At 37.4% G+C, this 19,896-nt stretch overlaps 2 protein-coding genes and 1 pseudogene across 2 annotated transcripts in view; 2 read left to right on the top strand and 1 right to left on the bottom strand.

Moving 5' to 3' along the window:
- Positions 1–7,134, top strand: part of LOC107671831 (serine/threonine-protein phosphatase 6 regulatory ankyrin repeat subunit C) — a 22,234-nt gene extending 15,100 nt beyond the window's left edge. The window contains exon 24 of the mRNA XM_016464817.1: positions 1–7,134. This exon is cut by the window's left edge and continues 1 nt beyond it. The gene's annotated coding sequence lies outside the window, so the exon portion shown is untranslated.
- Positions 7,135–9,218: 2,084 nt separating this feature from the next.
- LOC107671853 (zinc transporter ZIP5-like) lies at positions 9,219–16,418 on the bottom strand (annotated as a pseudogene).
- A 255-nt stretch (positions 16,419–16,673) lies between these two features.
- Positions 16,674–19,896, top strand: part of LOC107671855 (E3 ubiquitin-protein ligase NRDP1) — a 9,523-nt gene continuing 6,300 nt past the window's right edge. Inside the window, exons 1-2 of the mRNA XM_016464845.1 lie at positions 16,674–16,832; positions 19,097–19,196. The gene's annotated coding sequence lies outside the window, so the exon portion shown is untranslated. The remainder of the gene's footprint in view (positions 16,833–19,096; positions 19,197–19,896) is intronic.

The raw sequence follows: 19,896 nt of genomic DNA, 5'->3' as shown, positions 1-19,896 counted from the left end.
GGTCGCTTGGTTTGGTCCTCTCTACACACCTAGATAAACCTATATGCAACTACAGCCACACATCCCTCCTGTGCCAGTATCAAAGCTTTTCTTCACATCTCAGTAGAGAGTGAACACGAGAGGACGAATTTAGCTATTTATTTCTATTTATTTTCTGCCGCTTCCTTTTCCTCCCACCCCTGACTCCCATTTTAGATGCTGTCCATTCAGTGCGAGTCTAAAATTTGAATCTAAGCCATCTATTCGAACCAGTATCCATCACTGGCGAGTCAGTCCTTTATTTCTTCTCCATTTGCAGTCGATTCGACTCGGTTCATGTTAGAATTATGCAGCCGTGTGTCTCCATGGTAACAGTGATAATGGATGGGTTTCCATATCATGCCTCCAATTTGCGTGACGCTGTGGCCTTGCATAGGAATTTACAGCCTGCCCTGAGGAACAATTTAAACGGGTTACACTAGATTTGCATGAATTTGCGGGACCATGTATTTGATAGTGGTCTTGTGTGTGTTTGTGTGTGTGCGTGCACGTGTATGTGTGACATCCACTTTTGCGCAACAGTCCAAGTTTTTCATCCCATACTTGATTATTACGTTTCCAGGTTTTTATGTGAGCTGCAATCTGATTTAGCACAGATCAGGAAAAACAAACAACCTAACAGAATCAGAACAGAAGGGAAACCATACTACCTTAAGCCAAAAGACCAATGACCTCCTGAGAGAGGGGTCTGATATATAATGCTTGTTTACTTGTTAGAGAGAAAAGGGATAGTGTTTGGATGGGTTTTGAGGTTGAAAATTCATATTAGGTTTACAATGTAGGTATTAGGTAGTCCAGATCACTGTTTGTAGGTGGGCAGAAGAAAGAGGAGTTAAAAGTGTCATGATTTTGGCCGTTAAAACAACATTTTGAATATGCTACACTAAGGAAGTATAGAAAGCACAAACATCATTACAGATGCAAACGTCATAAACAGTACTTGCTCCTTGGGACCTTTGGTTTTATTTGTTTTGCTTTTTGGGCCTCATAAAATTTCTTAAATTAAATCTACTGCTTTGCTATAATATTTAGTGTGGAGTTGCTTTCACAGTGCCTACTGAATTTAGTTTTGCCTACCTACGGTCCAGTCAGTTAAACACACCATATGCGCTCCCTTAAAGTCGTCGAAATGGTGCTTCGACCAGTGAAACATGAGTATTTCACTAAAATCCGTTATGAATTCATCACCTGAATAGATGAACGTGTGATTCATATATCAGAACCCACTTGGGTTGTTTTAGACTTTGGGGAGTGTGTATATGTCGAGTGTTTATGCTGACTGGACCTTTTTTATTTTTGTTTATGGTGTTGGGGAGCAGTCATGGGTATGACCAAAGTCGAGCAATTTCTAATTACCATTTTAATAGAAACTAATAGATATCCAAAAAGGCATTATCTTTTTAATTGAAGTACTGAAATAACATTCACCCCTGCTCTTTTTAAAATGCTTCCTTATTGCCAAAGGTGAATTGATTAACAAAGTTAAGGTTGTGCTTCCATTAGGTTTTTTGCATCTAAACACAAAATAAGAACATTGTGAATGAGTGTTTGAAACATCCCTTTTTTTGTTTGTGCACAACAAACAGGCAATATATGCTCAGTCAGTAATGAGACAATCAGTTGAAAGGGCTTTTAATTTTGCCATAGATTTCATTTTTTCATAAACGCGCAAAAGCGTCAATTTTTTTTTTCAATTAGGAAGAGCTATACAAATCTATCTCTCTTAATTCAAGCATACTTTCAGGCGTGAAATGTGGACTTGTTCTCAATTATACCAATACTATTGCTTTCATTACAGTATATCAGGATTTTAGTGATTTAGATAGAGTAGCTTTGAAGTATTGTAACATTAACTGATATTTTATGGGTGAATGAAGGTGTGTAGACAAACGAAATAGTAATGTTAGATGTTTAAAGGCTGTGTGGAGAGCATATTTATACTGATTCACGAAATTACCTCTTCCTCTTTGTAATGACAGGTTTTGGCTGCTTAAACAAGTTTCTCCACTCCACGCAGACCTGATATAAAGCACTTGCTTGTTCAGTAACAAAAAAGGATGAAAAAAAATACGCTTTTGCATCTGTCACAAGCTGTAAATGGGCAAATATCTGACTTCTACTTGCAAGAGTACAAATGTGCATGTGTGCTAATCAGATTAGTCAAGTTATGTCGCAGTGTTTTGCCTGGGAAATATTTCTAAGTGGGCTACATGACTAAGAGGAAGTCCCTCATGGGAGTTTAATTCAAGCTTATTTACCTGTACTTGAGCTTGACTTTATCACGTACAATAACTTTTGCTGTGGTTTGGTGGAGAGAATCAGTGCGTGTGTAGACAGCAACAGGGTACGATAATGAAGTGCAAGTTGATGAGAGCTTAAAGTTATTTGCACTGCCAGTTATACTGCTTGTAGTTGTAAAAAAAAATAAAAAATATTTATAAATTTAGTCTAGCTAGTCGTACCACATGTAGTTGAGTTCGAAAAACAAGTGCCCGTGGAGCCTGTGATTAGTAATACATTTCATTTTGGTGCAAGAAAAAGTGCTGCTTTCGATTGTATCTTGGAGCTAATTTTTTAGAGGTGATCTTTGTCTATTTATTAGCGAAAATAATTCTTATCCAGCCAAAACAAACTAAAACGTACTTGTTTTAATTCCTCAAATTTCTCGTTGTCTTATTGGCATTGCACTAAAATCGTTGGAATTGTTTTGTCGAATGTATGCCATGATGGTAGCAGCTTGCTTCGATGTTGGTGAAAAACTTGTATGCAGTAGTTAGCGATTAAATAATTAGCTTGACAACAGGAGCCCTTTCAGAACTTTTAATAGAGTTGGTGCATTAGGTGTTCTGTGTACGAACAATAAGGGAACCGGTCACAAAGAGGCAAGACTTTTTTGTAGGGTAGAGTACTGATAACTGATAAGGGGGGTTTCCTCCCTAAATCATTTAGTGCCATAACTTTTCTTTTTCCTTTCTCATTTTGATACGTTTGTAAAAATGTGAATGAATGATTCCTTGGGTTCAGTTTTTGAGTGTGTCAAGACCATTACCAAAAAAGAAAACGAATGAAGTCCAAGCTAAGATAAGCTACTGTGCCCATTATATTTTTTGGAGATCCACATAGTGTTAGTTATTTTAAAATGCCAGTAATCACAATCAGACGGTCTAAAAATTTCAGTATATACTAAGCTATACTGATGGGCTGGTTAGCCCTTGGTGGAGATCACCTCCATCTGAAAGCTTTTATGGCTAAGCCATAACTTAGCATTTGCCCTTATAAATGGAGTAGCCGGATTTGAGTCATTCAGTCAACGGCTAATTCAAAAATGATATTTTATAAATGTTCCATTGTAATCGATAGTTCCCACAAACCATTGATAATTTGAGGTTTATTTCTAAGCAATGGAATTACGAAACGCCTTCATTTCATTATTAACCGAAGGGCAAATTTGACATTTACCAAAATGACACATTTACATAGCTTTTCTTGTTTTATTCTGGATCAGCAAATTGTGAGCTTGTTTTTTGTTTGTTTTTACACAACTTTGCTATGAAGGGCCAGCTTTCATTGCCTGTTGACCAAGTTATAATGGTTGCAATTACATGCAGGCAGTTGGAAACTAGAGTCGTCTAATAATTGTAACCATTTTGTTGGAAAGCAGATTAATTGTAGCTAACTCAGTGTCCTTATTGTATGTCCATCCTGGCATATATATAATTTTTTTTCTCGCAAAGGTATTAATGGCTGATAGAATGTCTGATTTACCTCAGTGGACCTCAGCGTCCCTACTACTTGAAGACGCATCCATTTAAGGCAATACTCAAAACACCCGTTTCATTTAATCTATGTCTATCTCCCTACTTTTTGCCTTAAGAGGAAACGGTATAGTTCAGCAGTCGCAGCACTTGAGAGATTTTGTCATTAACTTGGGATCTCGTTTCGATGAGATTCATAAGAAGCACACTGTTCTATAGGTTGTTTTGCTGAAAGATGTACCATAATGGCTTCTGGCCTCAAAATAATAATTTTCATGGAATTTATTAAGAGTTTTTGCACTAGAACATAGAAAGAAAAAAAAAAGTCTTTTTTTTAATACATTTGTTTCAAATATTTAGCTGTAAAATTTATTTTGGAACAGCTAAATAAACTTTACTCATTAAGCAAAAATCTGATTTAGGTTCTCCTAAATGAAGCATTTAAAGTACTGATTTATAAAAACACCAATTTGCAGAAAAAATTAGAATGGGAACACGGGTAGTGAATGGTGATCTGGCAATACATCTAAGAAAAATAGTATGTATTATCCAATGCTAAATAATTTTATACAGGACAGAGTAGATACATTTTCTCCCCATTTTTCTGTGTCTTAGTTGAAACAGTTAGGTAGTAAATACTTGTGTGATGTTATAAATGCAAATATTTCTAACAAAGTAAATAACAAGAGCACAAGAAGATGTGCTGTACATAATTCCTCAAGAAGTGTGGTCGGAATTGCCTTGACGTGGCAATCTTACCTCGTAAACTAGCTGTCCTTAAAATCTATCGTGCTATATATACTGGTACATGAAATTTGGGTGTGCTTTTAGCTACGCATGCGCCGTGCAACTGGAATCCTAAGGTCACATTCTGAGGCCTTGAAATGGAAAGCATTGGCTTTTTCAAGGGCTGCTCTTGAACTTGATGATGTCCTTCACCCTGGCTTAGTGTTACTTCATGTTTCTACTCGGTAAGCGCTAATAGTTAAAATTTTAAATCTGCAAGCGAATGATTTAATCAAAAATAGCTGCTTTTTGTTCTCGCCAGCAGCTTGTTTTCATAAGGCTAGTTAGAAAACCACCGGAGCCTGACTGAGTGGCTGACCTGACAGGGCACGTAGGGATCCCTTTAAAAAAACATTTTCATATTTAAAAAAAAAAAAAAGAAAAAAAAAAGCTATGCAGGAATACTTCCTTTTATCTCGCAGAGTTGCATAGTGCCACCAGAGATAGCCCAAGAGCTTCAATGACCGATCACGGACCTTCATCTGTAAATCTAACACTGACCTTACTTGCTTGTTGGCTTCGGTTGAGAAAATGACTGCTTTGCGTGGCATGCTGCTATTTCTTTGGAGTCTGTAAGCATCATCATCTCTTTAAAGTACTACACTTTGTGATGAGTATGTGGGATTGTGCCTTTTGTTATCAAGTACATGCCACAGGGTATGGTCTTCCATTAACACCTTTAGTGAGCCTTATGAATGAACAACTGTTGTAAGTTTCAAAAATAGCCACCATCCACGTGGTTGCGTTTTGAGCCGTCAAAACTCACGATCAAATTTGTCACGACACCGCAGATGAATAATTAACTTTTGTAAATTGAATGAAACCATAACGGCGAAACATTTGATCGGTTCTAGCTAGTGACCTGTTCAAACTCTTTATGGAACAAAACGTGTTTAGTTTTACAACGTGTGAAGTAGACGTGTGCCGTGTCGTTTTTGTGTGGTAATGCATTGGAGATTAGTTGTAACCCAGTGTCTTGTAGAATGTTGGCATGACTCCTTTTCTCTATGTTGTATCGACGTCAAAGTATCCACCTAAAATGGACTGAAGTGCAATAACTTTTTTTTTGTGCGCCATAGTATCCTTAATGGAGGAAAATGCCCTCTTAACAACATCCATCATGTTGTTGTTTTTTTTTTCTTTAAGCAGGGTATTTTATTTCACTTATTTATTTCTTTTTGGATTGTACAAATTTAAACTCCTTCCTGCTTTGCCTCCATAAGTGGCACTTTCTTGTGGAATGTACAATGGACTTGGTGGAAACTGTGATAGGTGTCAAAGCCTTATCAATACTTCTTGCTTACTGGAAAGATGGCATTTCTGTTTGCTCATCGGTTGATAGGTGAGAGATTGCCGTTTTCCATGTACCTTCTCCAGCGCCACTTAAAGTCAGTATGCTTTCGTGGCATGTTAAGCATTTATGTGTGTGTGTGTGTGTGTGTGTGTTGGGGGTGTTTAGACCTGTTCATTTACCTCTAATCAATTGATTTGATACCAAAAGCGAAGCGCATTGCCTAGAATTACAGTTCTTTTTTTTTTTTTTTTGGATTAGAGATGTGATGGTTCTATTTGGAAATGATATATTGAATGTTGTTGTTGTTGTCAGCAGTGAAATATGCAGGGTTTTATTTCTCCCCACACAACAGTTGAACTTTGGGCCACATGTTATGCGGTACCAAAGAACGTTTCATTGCTTATCTTTGGATCGTTTTTTTTGGGGGGGGGTCTGACATCAAGATCCCAATATTTGTCATTAAATGTCTTCGTACGTTTTAAATAATAAACAAAAAAATGAAACCTGTATCATAAAGAAACATTCCTTTTGAATTTCATTGTTCAAAACAGAAGTACCATTGACAACCAATACCAGAAGTCATATAATAATCTTCAGAAAACCTTAAGTTGTAACTTACTTTAAGGTCCTTCATTTTGGCTTCAAGCAATCAATGATTTCATATTTGATTATCACAGGGAGCACACTGAATAAAGTAATCTAGTATTTCACAACATAGGACCAATGTATGTCTCTGTAGAGATGGCAGAGAACAAGAAATGCATTCAAGAACAAGCAATACAAGTATCAAGACGAGACAATTGTATATTTCTAAAGATTTGTTGACTCTGGCTGCTTTTGGCCTGGCTATGTAATCTGTGGCACCTTTGGTTAACACCCTCTTCTTGTAACTGAATCCAACATAAGAGATTTCAGTGCTGAGAGAGCCTTATTTCAGTCAAACTGAATGTGAATTGGATGCGTGCAGGATTTGGCCATTTCGAAGTGACTGGCTTTAATCGAGCGGCCCTCCTGTGTCCCATGTTTGAATCCAGTTTCACTAGGACCCGCCGTCTTTAAGACTTTCCAAAAGATTGCTGTTACGAAAAAAAGAAGCTAAAATACTACACCGTGGCTGTGTTTCCATCGCCGAAACGCAGAACCGAGCAGCTGAGATGGATTCCTGCAAAAACAGGGTTACTGTCACTGCTTCCGAGCTCTGCTTGAACATGCCAAGTATTTGAAAAGCATTATGACGTGAAGGAAATGTGACCCTGACTTTAAAACTGCACTATTTACTTGAGTATTGAACTGCCAAGCCGTTCTCAGCTAACAAACAGGGGTCATATCAACCCTGTATACCTCATCGACATATCTGCAAATATTCTTATCCTGTCTTTAAGTTAAACGTGTAGGAGATACCATCACCAGCAGAAGCCTGGGACCATTGCAGGGTCTACGACATCACACCGATTCCGTATCAACCAATAAGATCACCACTTGCTTGCGTAAAACACCTGCCGCTCCGCTTAAAGCCTGACCCATCGCCGACACAATGGTTTAAAATTAGCGAAACGTGAGGCATTTTAAGTAGCATTATCCTACCTCTGTGTTACAGTTTGTTGCATTGAAAACTCCTCCAATTGTTGATGACAAATGGAAATATATATGTATATGAACAGATATATAACTTAAACAATCGGTGATATAAGATGACAGTTAGCGTACTTGACTGTGTGTGTGTGTGTAACATGATATTTGTGTGATACACATAAGTGTGTACACAACAGAGTACCACTGGAATGTGAAGCCAGACTGTATTATGATTTCTTTTATTTTTTTTTTCGAATCCAACTTTCTCCCCATTATATTTCAAATGATGTCACATGTGTCTTGCCTCTATCGCTCCTTTCTTTGCTTTATTTTGACAAAACAGGGAAAAATATCAGCCTATACTAGCTGGCATTTACATTCGTGCTCGTTTTTCCCTCCGTGTCTTTGTCTCTTTCACTTTCTCTCACTTCTAAATGTTCACTGTGAGCGCTCTGAACTCAAGTTTACAGCTTTTCATGGTATGTACGTGTGTCTGGTCGAGTTCAGTAGAGTGCGTGGATGGTTGTATGACTTTGGTACTGAAGCAACAACTCAATTTTCTACTGGTGGTGGAGGTTTGAAAGGGGGTTGGTTGGTTTGAGTTATGCACATTCATTCTGTACTAAAATATGGGGTATGTAGAGTTCCCTAGCCTTACGCCCTTCCAAAAACACTACTCCGGTCACTGGCTAATCCGTGTTAGCTATCCGCCTCCCTGCCAACTTTGTACCTCTGTACATATCCATTTTGGACCTGGGGGCACGGGGCGAATTCGGTGTATTCTGCCTGAATCTGTTAGGACGGTCACGTGACCCCCTCCTAGACCTAAGGATGGCGAACCCTCACCCTTTCAACCCCACAAAAAGACCTCAAGCCATTCATTTCCTTATGTGACAATGCAATCCTGAAAGCACTTTGCCTTGTTAATTCATAGTATGAGCTTGTGAATGGTTACTTGTTACTAACAGATGTGAAACTCTGTACATGTATTTAAGTAAGAAAGAACATAATCATTTTTAATTTGAGCTTATTAAAAATGAATTGGTCTCTCTGACTTTAAAGATAAAAAAAATATCCCATGTTTTTGTTAGTCAGGTTCATGAACTGCTGCAGCCAGTAGGTCTTGTCATTTAGTATCGTGGCTTAGAATTGGTAATGTTGAAATAAAATGCTATTGCTACATACAAGTTGTTGTGGTGTGTCTTTCTTTTGTTGCTCTGATCACTACAAAATGTTGAAACAGACTAAATTTAGGACTCAGTTTATTTTATTTTTTTTCTGTTGGCCAGTAGTTCAGATTGATACTTGCCCTGCTAATATTTTAATTGGTGTTTTTCTTTTCTCTTTAGTAAATCATCTGAATAAATGGAAGTTTATTTCTAGAATAAAAAACCTAAAATAAAGCGGACAATTCTAACTTTTCTTGCAATTCTATATGTTTGGGAATTTATATCACCCAAATCAGACTTCTCCTTAATCTTACTTTGCAATAATTGTTTGAAATTATTTCAAGGTTAGAATTATGAAATTGTAACTAAAATTATAACTAATAGCCATAACTTCATTATGGCTATAAATTCATAAATGCTCTTTTTCAGGAAACAATGACATTATGGTTGTTATAAAGATGGTTCATTTTTATAATTTTAACAACAACCATCAATACATCATTTAAAAAAAATAATTGTTTAAAGTTGCAAGACGTAGAAACATTTATATGATAAATGAAAAACGTACTGACGACACCACATTGAACTCATTCAGGCCTGAAATACTCTTCTTCTTATAGATGAGCCCTAGAAGTTTCTGTAGATGTCATCATTCAGTAAGAAGTTTTTCTTACATCAAATTCAGCTTAGGTTGAAAAGAAGTTGCCCAAGGATGTGTATATACTAGTTCCTCCCACTATCTCTTTTTATAGCAATCCATCCAGTGCACTTTCTTCAGAATATCCACGCAGTAGTTCATTATGGGATGAGGTAAATGCATAATACCGCTGCGTGGATGGAAATTCTGGTGTGACATCCTGAGGATTTCATTTAGATAGTCTTCTTCATATCCTTAGATTTCTCCCAAGCTTACAGCAATATGGTCCTCAAAAAGGGCGACGCAAAGCATGATGGCGCCCCCTATCAGCAGACCCAGACTCTGCAGGAGGAAGCGCTTTAGAGGGCTCAGAGACCCAGCATCTCCATGGAGCATTTCAGGCATCTAGAGAGAAACAGAAGCTTTAAATTATATAAAGACACTGTATTCAGTGTGATTATTATGGATATAGTAGCTTTTCAAAATAAAAATGAAGTCAGATAAATTAACATTACTGTATTTTGGCAATCAAGATTATTACCATGTCAGCAAGAGCAACATAAAGGAAGACCCCAGCAGTGATGGTGAGAATCCAAGGCGAGTGTGTCGCCCACTGGTTTCCCAGTGCAGTTCCTGTTAAAACACCAACAAAGCCCAGCAGAGCAGAGATGACGCTAAACACAGCCAGTCTGCGTACAGGCCAGCCTGTAGCCAACAACACCGCCAAATCGCCTGCAGACACAAGCAAAGAAATGTATATATGCAATACTCATAATTCATAATGAACATAATAGAAATGACTCGATCATACCTAACTCATGAGGAAGCTCGTGGCAGAACACAGCGATCGTAGTGCTGAGTCCACCCGTCAGACTGAGAAAATGCAACACCTGGAGGAGAACAAGAAAATTACGTTTTAATTGTTCTAAGTGTAAGTTACATTTATTAAGATTAAAGTGTCATAATTGTTTTAAAAATGTTTTTATTCCTAAATGAAAGCAACCGTACGTAGTTTTGTGTTGTTGTTTTTTGTGACTTCGGAGCCCTCTGCAGTTAAGTGAGTGGAATTCACTGTTGTAAATATATCACTGTCGTAATTACAGTAGGCTACTGTACACGTGAATTTGTTGCTGCCGTAAAGCAATTAATCGCCTTTTCGCGGGATTTCGTACCCGCTCGCACCAAATTTACATACTCCCTCAACAAAGGATTGTGGAAAGAAGGAAAATGATTTTGGAACTGGTATTTCAAGGTAAAAACTTACATACAGTTGCTTTAAAGGTGCACTAATAATTAACAGTTATATTTCATTGGTTCCTATATCAGTGTTTCTCAGATGGTTTTGCTTATAAAAATATTAATAATCATTTGTTACATTTATATAGTGCTTTTCTGGGTACTCAAAGCGCTTTACATGAAAGGTGACCGTGATTTCACCAAGTACAACATGTTCCTGGATCAACATCCTTGTTGATCCTGGAACAGCATTCCAATTAACCAATCAGAATTGAGGGATAACTTTTCAGGCAATATCTGTTTTAGGCTTACGATCAGGGTTAGGTGCTTCTACACCCTTGTTAATCAGCTATCATTTCACACTGATTTTAGGAATAAATTATGGGTAGGGTTAGATTTAGGGATTGGGATTGGGTTTAGTCTATATTTTTGGACAGTAATGTTGATCCAGGATCAACAAAAGATGTTGATCCAGGAACATGTTGTACTTGGCAAAACCACGGCGACCTTACATGAAAGGGGGGGAATCTCCTCAAACACCACCACCTTATGGGTCTAAATTAATATTATTTTTACTACTACTACTATCACTAGGCTACTACTACTATTATTTAACGAAATTATTTATCTAATGAGTGTACATAATTTTAAACAATTTTTAAATGATTACTTATTACTTAATATGCCTTTAATCTGTAATAATTTTTATGTACCAATGGCTAGTCCATCTGTAAGGTTATGTATCCCATCTCCCATGACCACCATCCATGCCATGCTTCTGATGGCCATCTTCCCTGGTCCAGTCTGCCCATGAGAATGGCCATGCCCTGAACTCTCATTTTGATTGGCTGATGAGGTACCTATGACAGAGTTCAAATGAATTCAGAAGTTTCATAAATATGAATGAATTAATGCTCTTTCTCTTGTCTGAAAATAAACATACCCTGCAGTGCATCCAGCTCCCTTCCAGATTCTGCATCATGTTTCCTTTTCTTTCAATTCTGTTTGAAGAAGGGGCAAAAAAATCCATTAATGGAAAACTTCTCCAGATCTCTTTCCCCAAAATAAATAATAATTAAAGTCCCACTGGATGAAACTTGCCTTGAAATGCTGTTTAAGTCCCAGAAGGCTCTCAAAGGCAAACAGAAGGTAAAGTCCTCCCAACACGCTCAGACCCTTGAAAACAGCATCCTGATGTTCAATGTGCTGACTGAAGATGGCCTGTAATCACAAATAATATACATCTGTAGCATCTGTATTACAGAAGGTCAAGGTCAACTTTATTATGCTTATTATGCTTAATTTTGTATTTTGCTTCTTACATGGGGCAGGAGGTGCAGGAGGGCATCTCCGCATAACGTGCCCACTGCCATGCCAGCCATCGGGCAGAGGAATATTTGAAGGATGGAAGGTTGAAGCAGGGGTGCCAGTCCCAGGGCAACCAGGGAAGGCAAACTGATAACAAAGAGTGCCAAGGAGGCCCATCCTAGTGCTGAGATACAATGACTTTTTTTAACCTGCACTATCATGAAAACAAACACAAAATTGATTCTGATATCACACTTGACAGAAACCGTGTACACACACCTCTCAGGAAACCCTCGCTGGTTTTGCTTCCCTGGGACTGCTCCTCTGTGTGCCGTAGACACACTCCGCTGACGATCTGGTACAGGAGGGCAGGACACAGGAAGGTGAAATGGGCAGGAGTGATATGGGACGCTTGGCCTAACCCGAAGTTCCACAGGAGCTGGGTAACATTTAGACACTGCAATAAGGGAGAAAGAAATATGAGATGAGAGTCAGATTCAACATTATTACATGGCTCTCTGAAATACTTGATTATGATTGGTCATTCAAAGCTTGCCCTACTTCCATGTCTCTCATATCACACCGCAGACTCACTTTCTCTTGTTTTCTACAAACACAACTGATGCCATGTTCTGTATCAGTTATCAGCAGTAGTGAAAATGACCTCAGAGGACTTTAAGTTTTAATATTACTGTAACGTTGCAGTGGTCATGTCACTTTTGTGCATTGTAATGGACTGTTTATTTCCTTATTGAACAATTTACAATAATATACAGGCAAAATTATACTGATTTATTTTGCTGTTATGAGGCCTGACTTTACTGTATTACTACAAAAGTTGAAATTATGAGGTAAAAAGTTAACATTTTGGTATACTATATCATAATTATGTGATTAAAAAGTCAAAATTGTAACATAAAAAGTCATTATATGGCAAAATTTTTCATGTCATAATTATGACTTCTTATCTTATCATTTTTATTTCATGATTTCAAACTTGTCAATTGTTTTTCTCATAATTTTGACTTTTTGTCACAATTCCAGATACTTCTGACATATTTCTGACTTATGTATATTTTAACTCATAATTTTGATGTTTTATAGCATTACTTTTTTTTTTCTTTTTTTACATAATTTTGACTTTTAGATTATATAATAATATAATAATTACTATGATTTTAACTCATAATTTTGATTGTATCTCATAACTGTGCTATGTAATAATTATGGCTTTTTAGTCCGTAATTATGACATTTTAGCCCATCATTTTGATGTTTTATATCACTTTTGACTTTTTATGTTACAATTATGACTATTATCTCATAATAATAACTTTTTCTCATAATTTTGACTTTTTGAATTATGACTAGATATTTTATCATTTTGACTTTTTTATCTCATAATTATGATTTAGTATCTCATAATTTCAAAGAAAAAGGCTTCCATACTTACATAGGCCTATGTGTTTACATATTGCATATATTGTGATGTAGATGTTAATCCACAGTTGAGCATGTTTGTATGCTGGTAGTCCAAGAAGGCTTCTTGAGTAGTTTAACCAGCATAATCTGATCAACCAGCATCACCAGAAGATTCGTGATGGTCAACCAGCTTTGCAAACGTTTTCCAGAGTTTTGCAGATATACAGCATTATATCATATTCTGGCCCACCATCTAAACCAGCACTAACCAGCTTAAACCAGTCCTCTCAGCAGAGACCTCTAACATGATTATCTCTCTCCAAAATAGTTTGTGTACCTCACACAGGAAGAATGAATTGAATTTTACTGTCTGCACACCTCAAGATATCAACAGACCTTTGGTCAGGTGATAGTGAAGAGAATTCAGTGGTAGACTTTGTCCATTTGTAACACTAACAGGAAGTTTAGGAGTAAATACTCACATTCCCATGAAGGTGTTTCTCTGTCGGATGGTCTGACAGCGGTGGCACACTTTCTTCCAGTTTGTGTCTTAGACCAGGGTGTGGAAAATAGTCTGAGTGACCCCATTCTGCAGGAGATCCACTGAGCACTGACTTAATGTGAGGTCTAGGATAGAATATTTTAATGGATTAGTCATTGGAATGAGCATAAAACTATATTTGAATTATATAAACAATAACCAGATCAAATACAGGGGAATTCAACTCTGGTTTTGTGGGAATAATAAAAGGTTACATTTTAAAAAGCTGACTTTATAGTCAATAACCACAGTAAGTGTAAAAAAAGACTGTAAATTTAAAGAGTAGAGAATATTACAATAATGCTTTAGCCATATTACCTTTCTTTGAGTGGAGGTGAGTTTGTGGTCCTTTGAGGATGATGATGGTCTTCATGTGAGTGGGAATGGGATTGGGGTTGAGAAGAATGCTTCACTCCACCATGTCGGATCTCCAGGACACTGACCTCCCCAAGACCTAAACTGCCAAGCAACTTCTGCAGACCCTCATAGGTCAAAGTCCCATTGTCCCCATACTGAAGAAATAGGCGTTGCAAGTAGTAGCCCTTGGAAGAAGATTAAATCTGACTATTTTACCAACAGACATTATTTTCAGGGTTCACACATGTCAATGTCTTTATGATAGTGACATAAACTTAGTATGCAACCGTAACTCCAATCCATGAATTTCAACATACGTACTGAAACCACAACTCTAACCTAGTTAAATTTGAGTGATTGCATCAGTCACTGTTGATAAGATTTTTTGCACTCAATGTAACCCTCAAGCAAAAAGCACTTGATCTCTTAATGTTTTGAAAAATCCCTCAAGGAATGTGGCAGATCTACTTTACTAGACATGTAGGGACGAGTAAATCTCAATAGTCACTGTCGATTCTTAAAGACAAGAAACAAAAGCAATCATTGCTTACTTAAACGTTATGATTTGACTCGTCCAAAGAATAGAATCATCCAAATGTACCTGCTCTTCAAAAGCTTCCTCTAAGTGTTCCTGTGTAGATTTGACTTGTGTGCTTTCATTCGACTTTCTGAGCTTGTTGACCTGGACATGTGTTGCCAGTACAAGTATGGCTGGTTTCATCACAGAAATCATACAGTGGTAGAGCAGAAGATTGAAACTCAGATTCGTCCTTAGGGAAAGTATACCAATAAATATGAATTATTTTAGCATGTGGGCCTCAGCAATCAATATAACACAATTTTAATAAAACAAGAATAATTCAATAGGCATTTATAAATAAATCCATATTGCAGTTGGTAAAAATAAATTACAATCCATACTGTAAAAATCATGAGTGAGGGCTCTATAATATCTCTCATGTTCATTCTAGATGGAATGAGGTTTAAGGGAGACAAAATTGAGACTTTTACTCGTTTCCTGCTTCTCGGATTATTCCTCTGAGTAAATAATCCTAATACTCTCATAGGTTTCTCCTACAGTTTAGAATAAATCTCAACAAAATTCCCCAAGATACCAACAGCTGCATTCAAAAGCAGGTATATCTAGCAGAGTATTGCATTGTATTTCAGAAACGTAAGAAACATTCAGAGCTATGAAAGAGCAACATTTGATCAATATATAGTAATAAAAACGTTAGATAAAGACTCTTAAATCAAAAGCGTACAGAAAGCACATTGCAAAGTCAAGCAAAGTACTTAAAGACTCCAAAATGCCATCTTAAAGAATTTATGCTTTAACTCTAATCAACTCTTTACCAGATTGTCTGTCCGCCCATGATTTTTTCAGCAGGGACTGGCGCTCTCTCTGGCAAGAGGCCTCAAAGCCATCACTTGCTTATCAATTTCTTTGCTTTAAATGAAATTCCTATTCTAATTGTTAATTTAGTACACATCTCTATAGCTCACCTCAGGCAAAATCACTTCTGTTAGAAACATCTGCTTCTCAGCTGCAGTTCCAGGCACAGATATGATTTGTTCCAGTCGCTGTATTATGTCTTCTGTCTAGGCTAATGTTCTGATGTTCAGCTGAACATCAGTTGGTGGCTCCTGGCAAGAACTATGGCAACTGATACATAAAAATGTACAGTATAATAATAATAAAATTGTGGGAACTTTGCATCATCATTTAAAAAAAAACATCAGCGCACGCCACTGAGTACAGTGTAGTTTTACCGAGCAAACAGCAGAAACGGCGAGAAAGGCCGTGGCAGTTGCCAGAAACGACTAGTGGCAGCTGCCACGAACTCTGGCAGCTGCCTTTGACTCCTGGCAAGAACCCTGGCAACTGATACATAAAAATGTATAATAATAATAATAATAATACAATTGTGGAAACTTTGCATCATCATTTAAAAAAAAACATCACCGCACGCCACTGAGAACAGTGTAGTTTTACGGCGAGAAAGACCGTGGCAGCTGCCAGAAACGACTAGTGGCAGCTGCCACGAACTCTGGCAGCTGCCAGTGGCAGCTGGGGATGCCACCGGAAGTGGCGCTGCGACCTGCCGCTGCCAGGATTTGCGCTTGCTCTCTCTCGATTTTTTTGCAGTCTCTTAATCCCGTTACATGATTTCCAGTATTTTATCCTCCCAGTATCCTAGTGTTTAAGCATGAGGCATGGCGCATTGTTTTATGAAGAGGAGGTTAATGTTTCACCAGCAGGCAGCTTTAAGCCTATCGCAGATCACACGACGGGAAGGCATTGATCAGCTTGGTTTACCTCATGACTATGTGATGTAAATTCAACACATTCTCACTCTCATCCTGTCAAATACATTAAAGTATAGGCCCGCTGCAGCCCTACTTAGATAGATAGATATTTTTAAATAATTCCTGCATAGGACATATATATATATATATATATATATATATATATACACGTTCTTAGATTATTATGCATGTAATATAAGAGTAAATCAGGTATAATTGCTCCTCCACACACACTCTGTCCTGTAGGCGCAGCAGCAGATTCCGTCAGACTTCATCCGCTCGGCTCAGGAAGAGAAATCAGCCATCTCTCAGATCACTGCAAATATCACAGGCTTTAAATCCAGAAATCACATTAAGCCTGGGAGGAATACCGCGATCTACGGGAACAGGCATTACAGTCCTGCTGAGTGAGTTTCAACGCTTTATTTATGTCGACTTGTAAAATTACCGGATAGTAGCACAAACTGGAGGCAATAATGAACACAACTGTTTTGATCAGAACAGTATTTAAATTACATTTACAGGGGTTTTAGTAGTGGCTATTTGTAATGTGACATTTAAGGACGTGTGGTGTAATTAGACCAAAGCTACTCTTTCGGCGTGCGTCAGCTAACGTTAGTTGGATTTCATGCTAGTTAGCCACGCTAGCTTCTTAGCATCAATGCATACACTTTAAATGTAATTTTACTGTGAAAAAATAAATTTTAAGACATTCGCTCCTTTTTATACACAAAAAAACCACGAACGCAGTAAGGAAGGCACGTGGTTGTGATGATTATGTTGGTTGTTTTTGTACAGCACCTTTAGCGAGCTGGCTAATGCTAAGCGCCTAACGTTACTCGCTCAAACACGTGTGTTACAGGCTGGCAGAAGCTTTTTTACATCGCCAGTTGGTTTAATAGCTGTACAGATGTTTGCAGCTGTCCTGTCTGGTTCATTGCTGTATCTATGTATTTTGGCAGAAGTACAGTTAGCCTGTCTGTCTGAATCCAGCATGACATTGTATTCATATTCATGGCTGTCTGTAATGTTCAGCTGCTACTTATGATCAATATGCATATTGTTTAAATGACTGCATCTGTACATTTAACCCTTACATTATCCAATTTTATATGCTAAGAGACAGGATTGTCATGTGTATAGATTTTTGATGCAGAAACATACCACCATTTTGCATCAGCAAAACAACTGATATTTTAATATACATAGTCTCATACTTTAATTTAGGGGTTTGTCAGACCTGTCATCCAATACATGATCCAAAATTTCAGGCAGTTTACACTTATTTAATGGAACAAAAAACTTAACACTGGTAAATGTGTGCCAGTGTGGCTGTGGACTCCCAAATGTGCTCTTGGTGATCATGCATCCTTGCCACTAAACCAGATCTTTACTGAATAAAAGCGAGGAACGCCATTGCTGAAATGGGGGTTGAGGGGAGAACGAGCTAAACCACCTACACTCTCCCCCACCATCTGCTTAGACAAGCTAAAATCAGGTCACCACCAGCCCTTGCAGAACTGTTATGAATCTGAAAAGATGCTGTGTCTACATAATGCAGCCCTTTTTTTTTGCTTTGGACTTGTTTTACCAAATTAAGAGAATGGATCTGTGTCTTAAAATCAGCATTCTGCTTCTTGTTTAATGACTTATCAGATTCCAAAGGAAAAAATTAGTGCTCCTGGATAAGTGCTTTACATCACACATGTCTAATCCTTGCTGACTACATTTGCTTTGTTTCAGTAGTCTGTGGGAAAGCGATGGGCGTCTAAATCATGTTGGCACACGCCAACCTAAAAACACAAGTTATTGTGAAAAATGCTAGGGTGTAATAGATCGTTACCAGGGTGTTGCTTTGTGTTTGCTGGGGTGTTCTGGGTGGCTACTTTACTACCAGCCCAGCCACAAGCCTCTATGATGATTTGGTCCCTATATATGGCTCAATGTAAGTCTATGGGATTTTTTTAATTTTAGCATCTGCTAGGCGGGAATATGATTTCTTAGAACATGATGATGATCCCCTTGTGAGCGACCATCTTTCTAAAATCTCCTCTGAAGGCAGACATATATTTTCATATATACAGAGCCATTTATACTGTCTAAGGAAAAATAGTGTAATACTATAAAGACATCATATTTTCTATATATGGCCTAATGTAAGTCTATGGGATTTTTTTTTTTTTTTTGGCCTGCCAGGCAAACTCTAATTGGATGAGCCACATTCGAGTCATGGTTTCTTAATTCTTCTCGAAGCTCTGTCTACTGATGGCCACCCAAATATATATTGCAAAATTATATTTCATTACACGTCATACCATCCAGCCCTGTGATTGCGTGTGCGTTTGTAGCTTCCACCCATACGCCATCAGCCTCTTGAATGAGTCAGCTCTTAATTTGATTGCGATGCATCAAGGCATTAATGGTTTTGGTCTTTTGGATTTCCACTTACGAGACCAAGAGGGAGGAAAAAGCATCCATAAGCTTAAATGATCATAGTATACAAAACATCTTGAAATAGGAATGGACTAATTGACAGTAAATACGCCAAACTTGTCTGAAGATTCCAGGAAATGTTTCAAACAAGCTTCTTAAATCTTAATTAAATTGCTTTTAAATAAATAGCAGTGTATTGATTGCATCGTAATGGATGTCTTGTTTTCTCTTTCTTAAGGGGGATGTTCAGTCTTGCATCGTAAGGAAGATCGCCTTGCCCACCTGACAAATGAGGATGACTCATTGTACAGGGATCATGAGGGCTGCGCTTTCGTGAGGTATGAATGTACATTTCTTTTTAATGTTTCACACGATATAGTTGCAAAGAAAATGTAATCCTTTAATGCTACTGTGTGTTATATAATCACTTGGATCATGCATATTTAATCAGAAATGCATTTTAGTAGGGTTTATATCTTTTGTGCTCTGTGGTACTAAAAGGTCTGCTTTCTGTAATTCTGTATGGGTGTTAATAAATTAATGATTTCCGCCATAAAATCCGGTCCACTTTGGTGCTTATTCTGGCTAAGAACTGTTCTTATTTGTAATCTAGGAATGGGTTTATCCTAAATACCTGGTCCCAAATTAGTAAATTGGCACTGAAAACTAGGGCTGCAAAACAATTAATCGCATTCAAAATAAAAGTTTACGTTTTAGTGCTATCAAACAATTAATCGCAAATAATCGCATCCAAAATAAAAGTTTTTGTTTACATAATATGTGTGTATACTGTGTATATTTGTTATGTATATATAAATACAAACACGTGCATATATTTAAGAAAATTTTTATATTTATATATTAAATATTTATATTAGTGCTGTCAAACGCATCCAAAATAATTTTTTTTTTTTGCATAATATATGTGTGTGTTCTGTGTATATTTAGTATGTATATATAAATACACACACATACAGTACATATTTTGAAAATATTTACATGTATTTACATGTCTATATTTATATTCATATCATTTAT

This window comes from Sinocyclocheilus anshuiensis, unplaced genomic scaffold (assembly GCF_001515605.1).
Source record: "Sinocyclocheilus anshuiensis isolate Anshui unplaced genomic scaffold, SAMN03320099.WGS_v1.1 scaffold1089, whole genome shotgun sequence".
Lineage (NCBI taxonomy): Eukaryota > Metazoa > Chordata > Actinopteri > Cypriniformes > Cyprinidae > Sinocyclocheilus > Sinocyclocheilus anshuiensis.
This window is presented reverse-complemented; position numbering and strand designations above follow the sequence as displayed.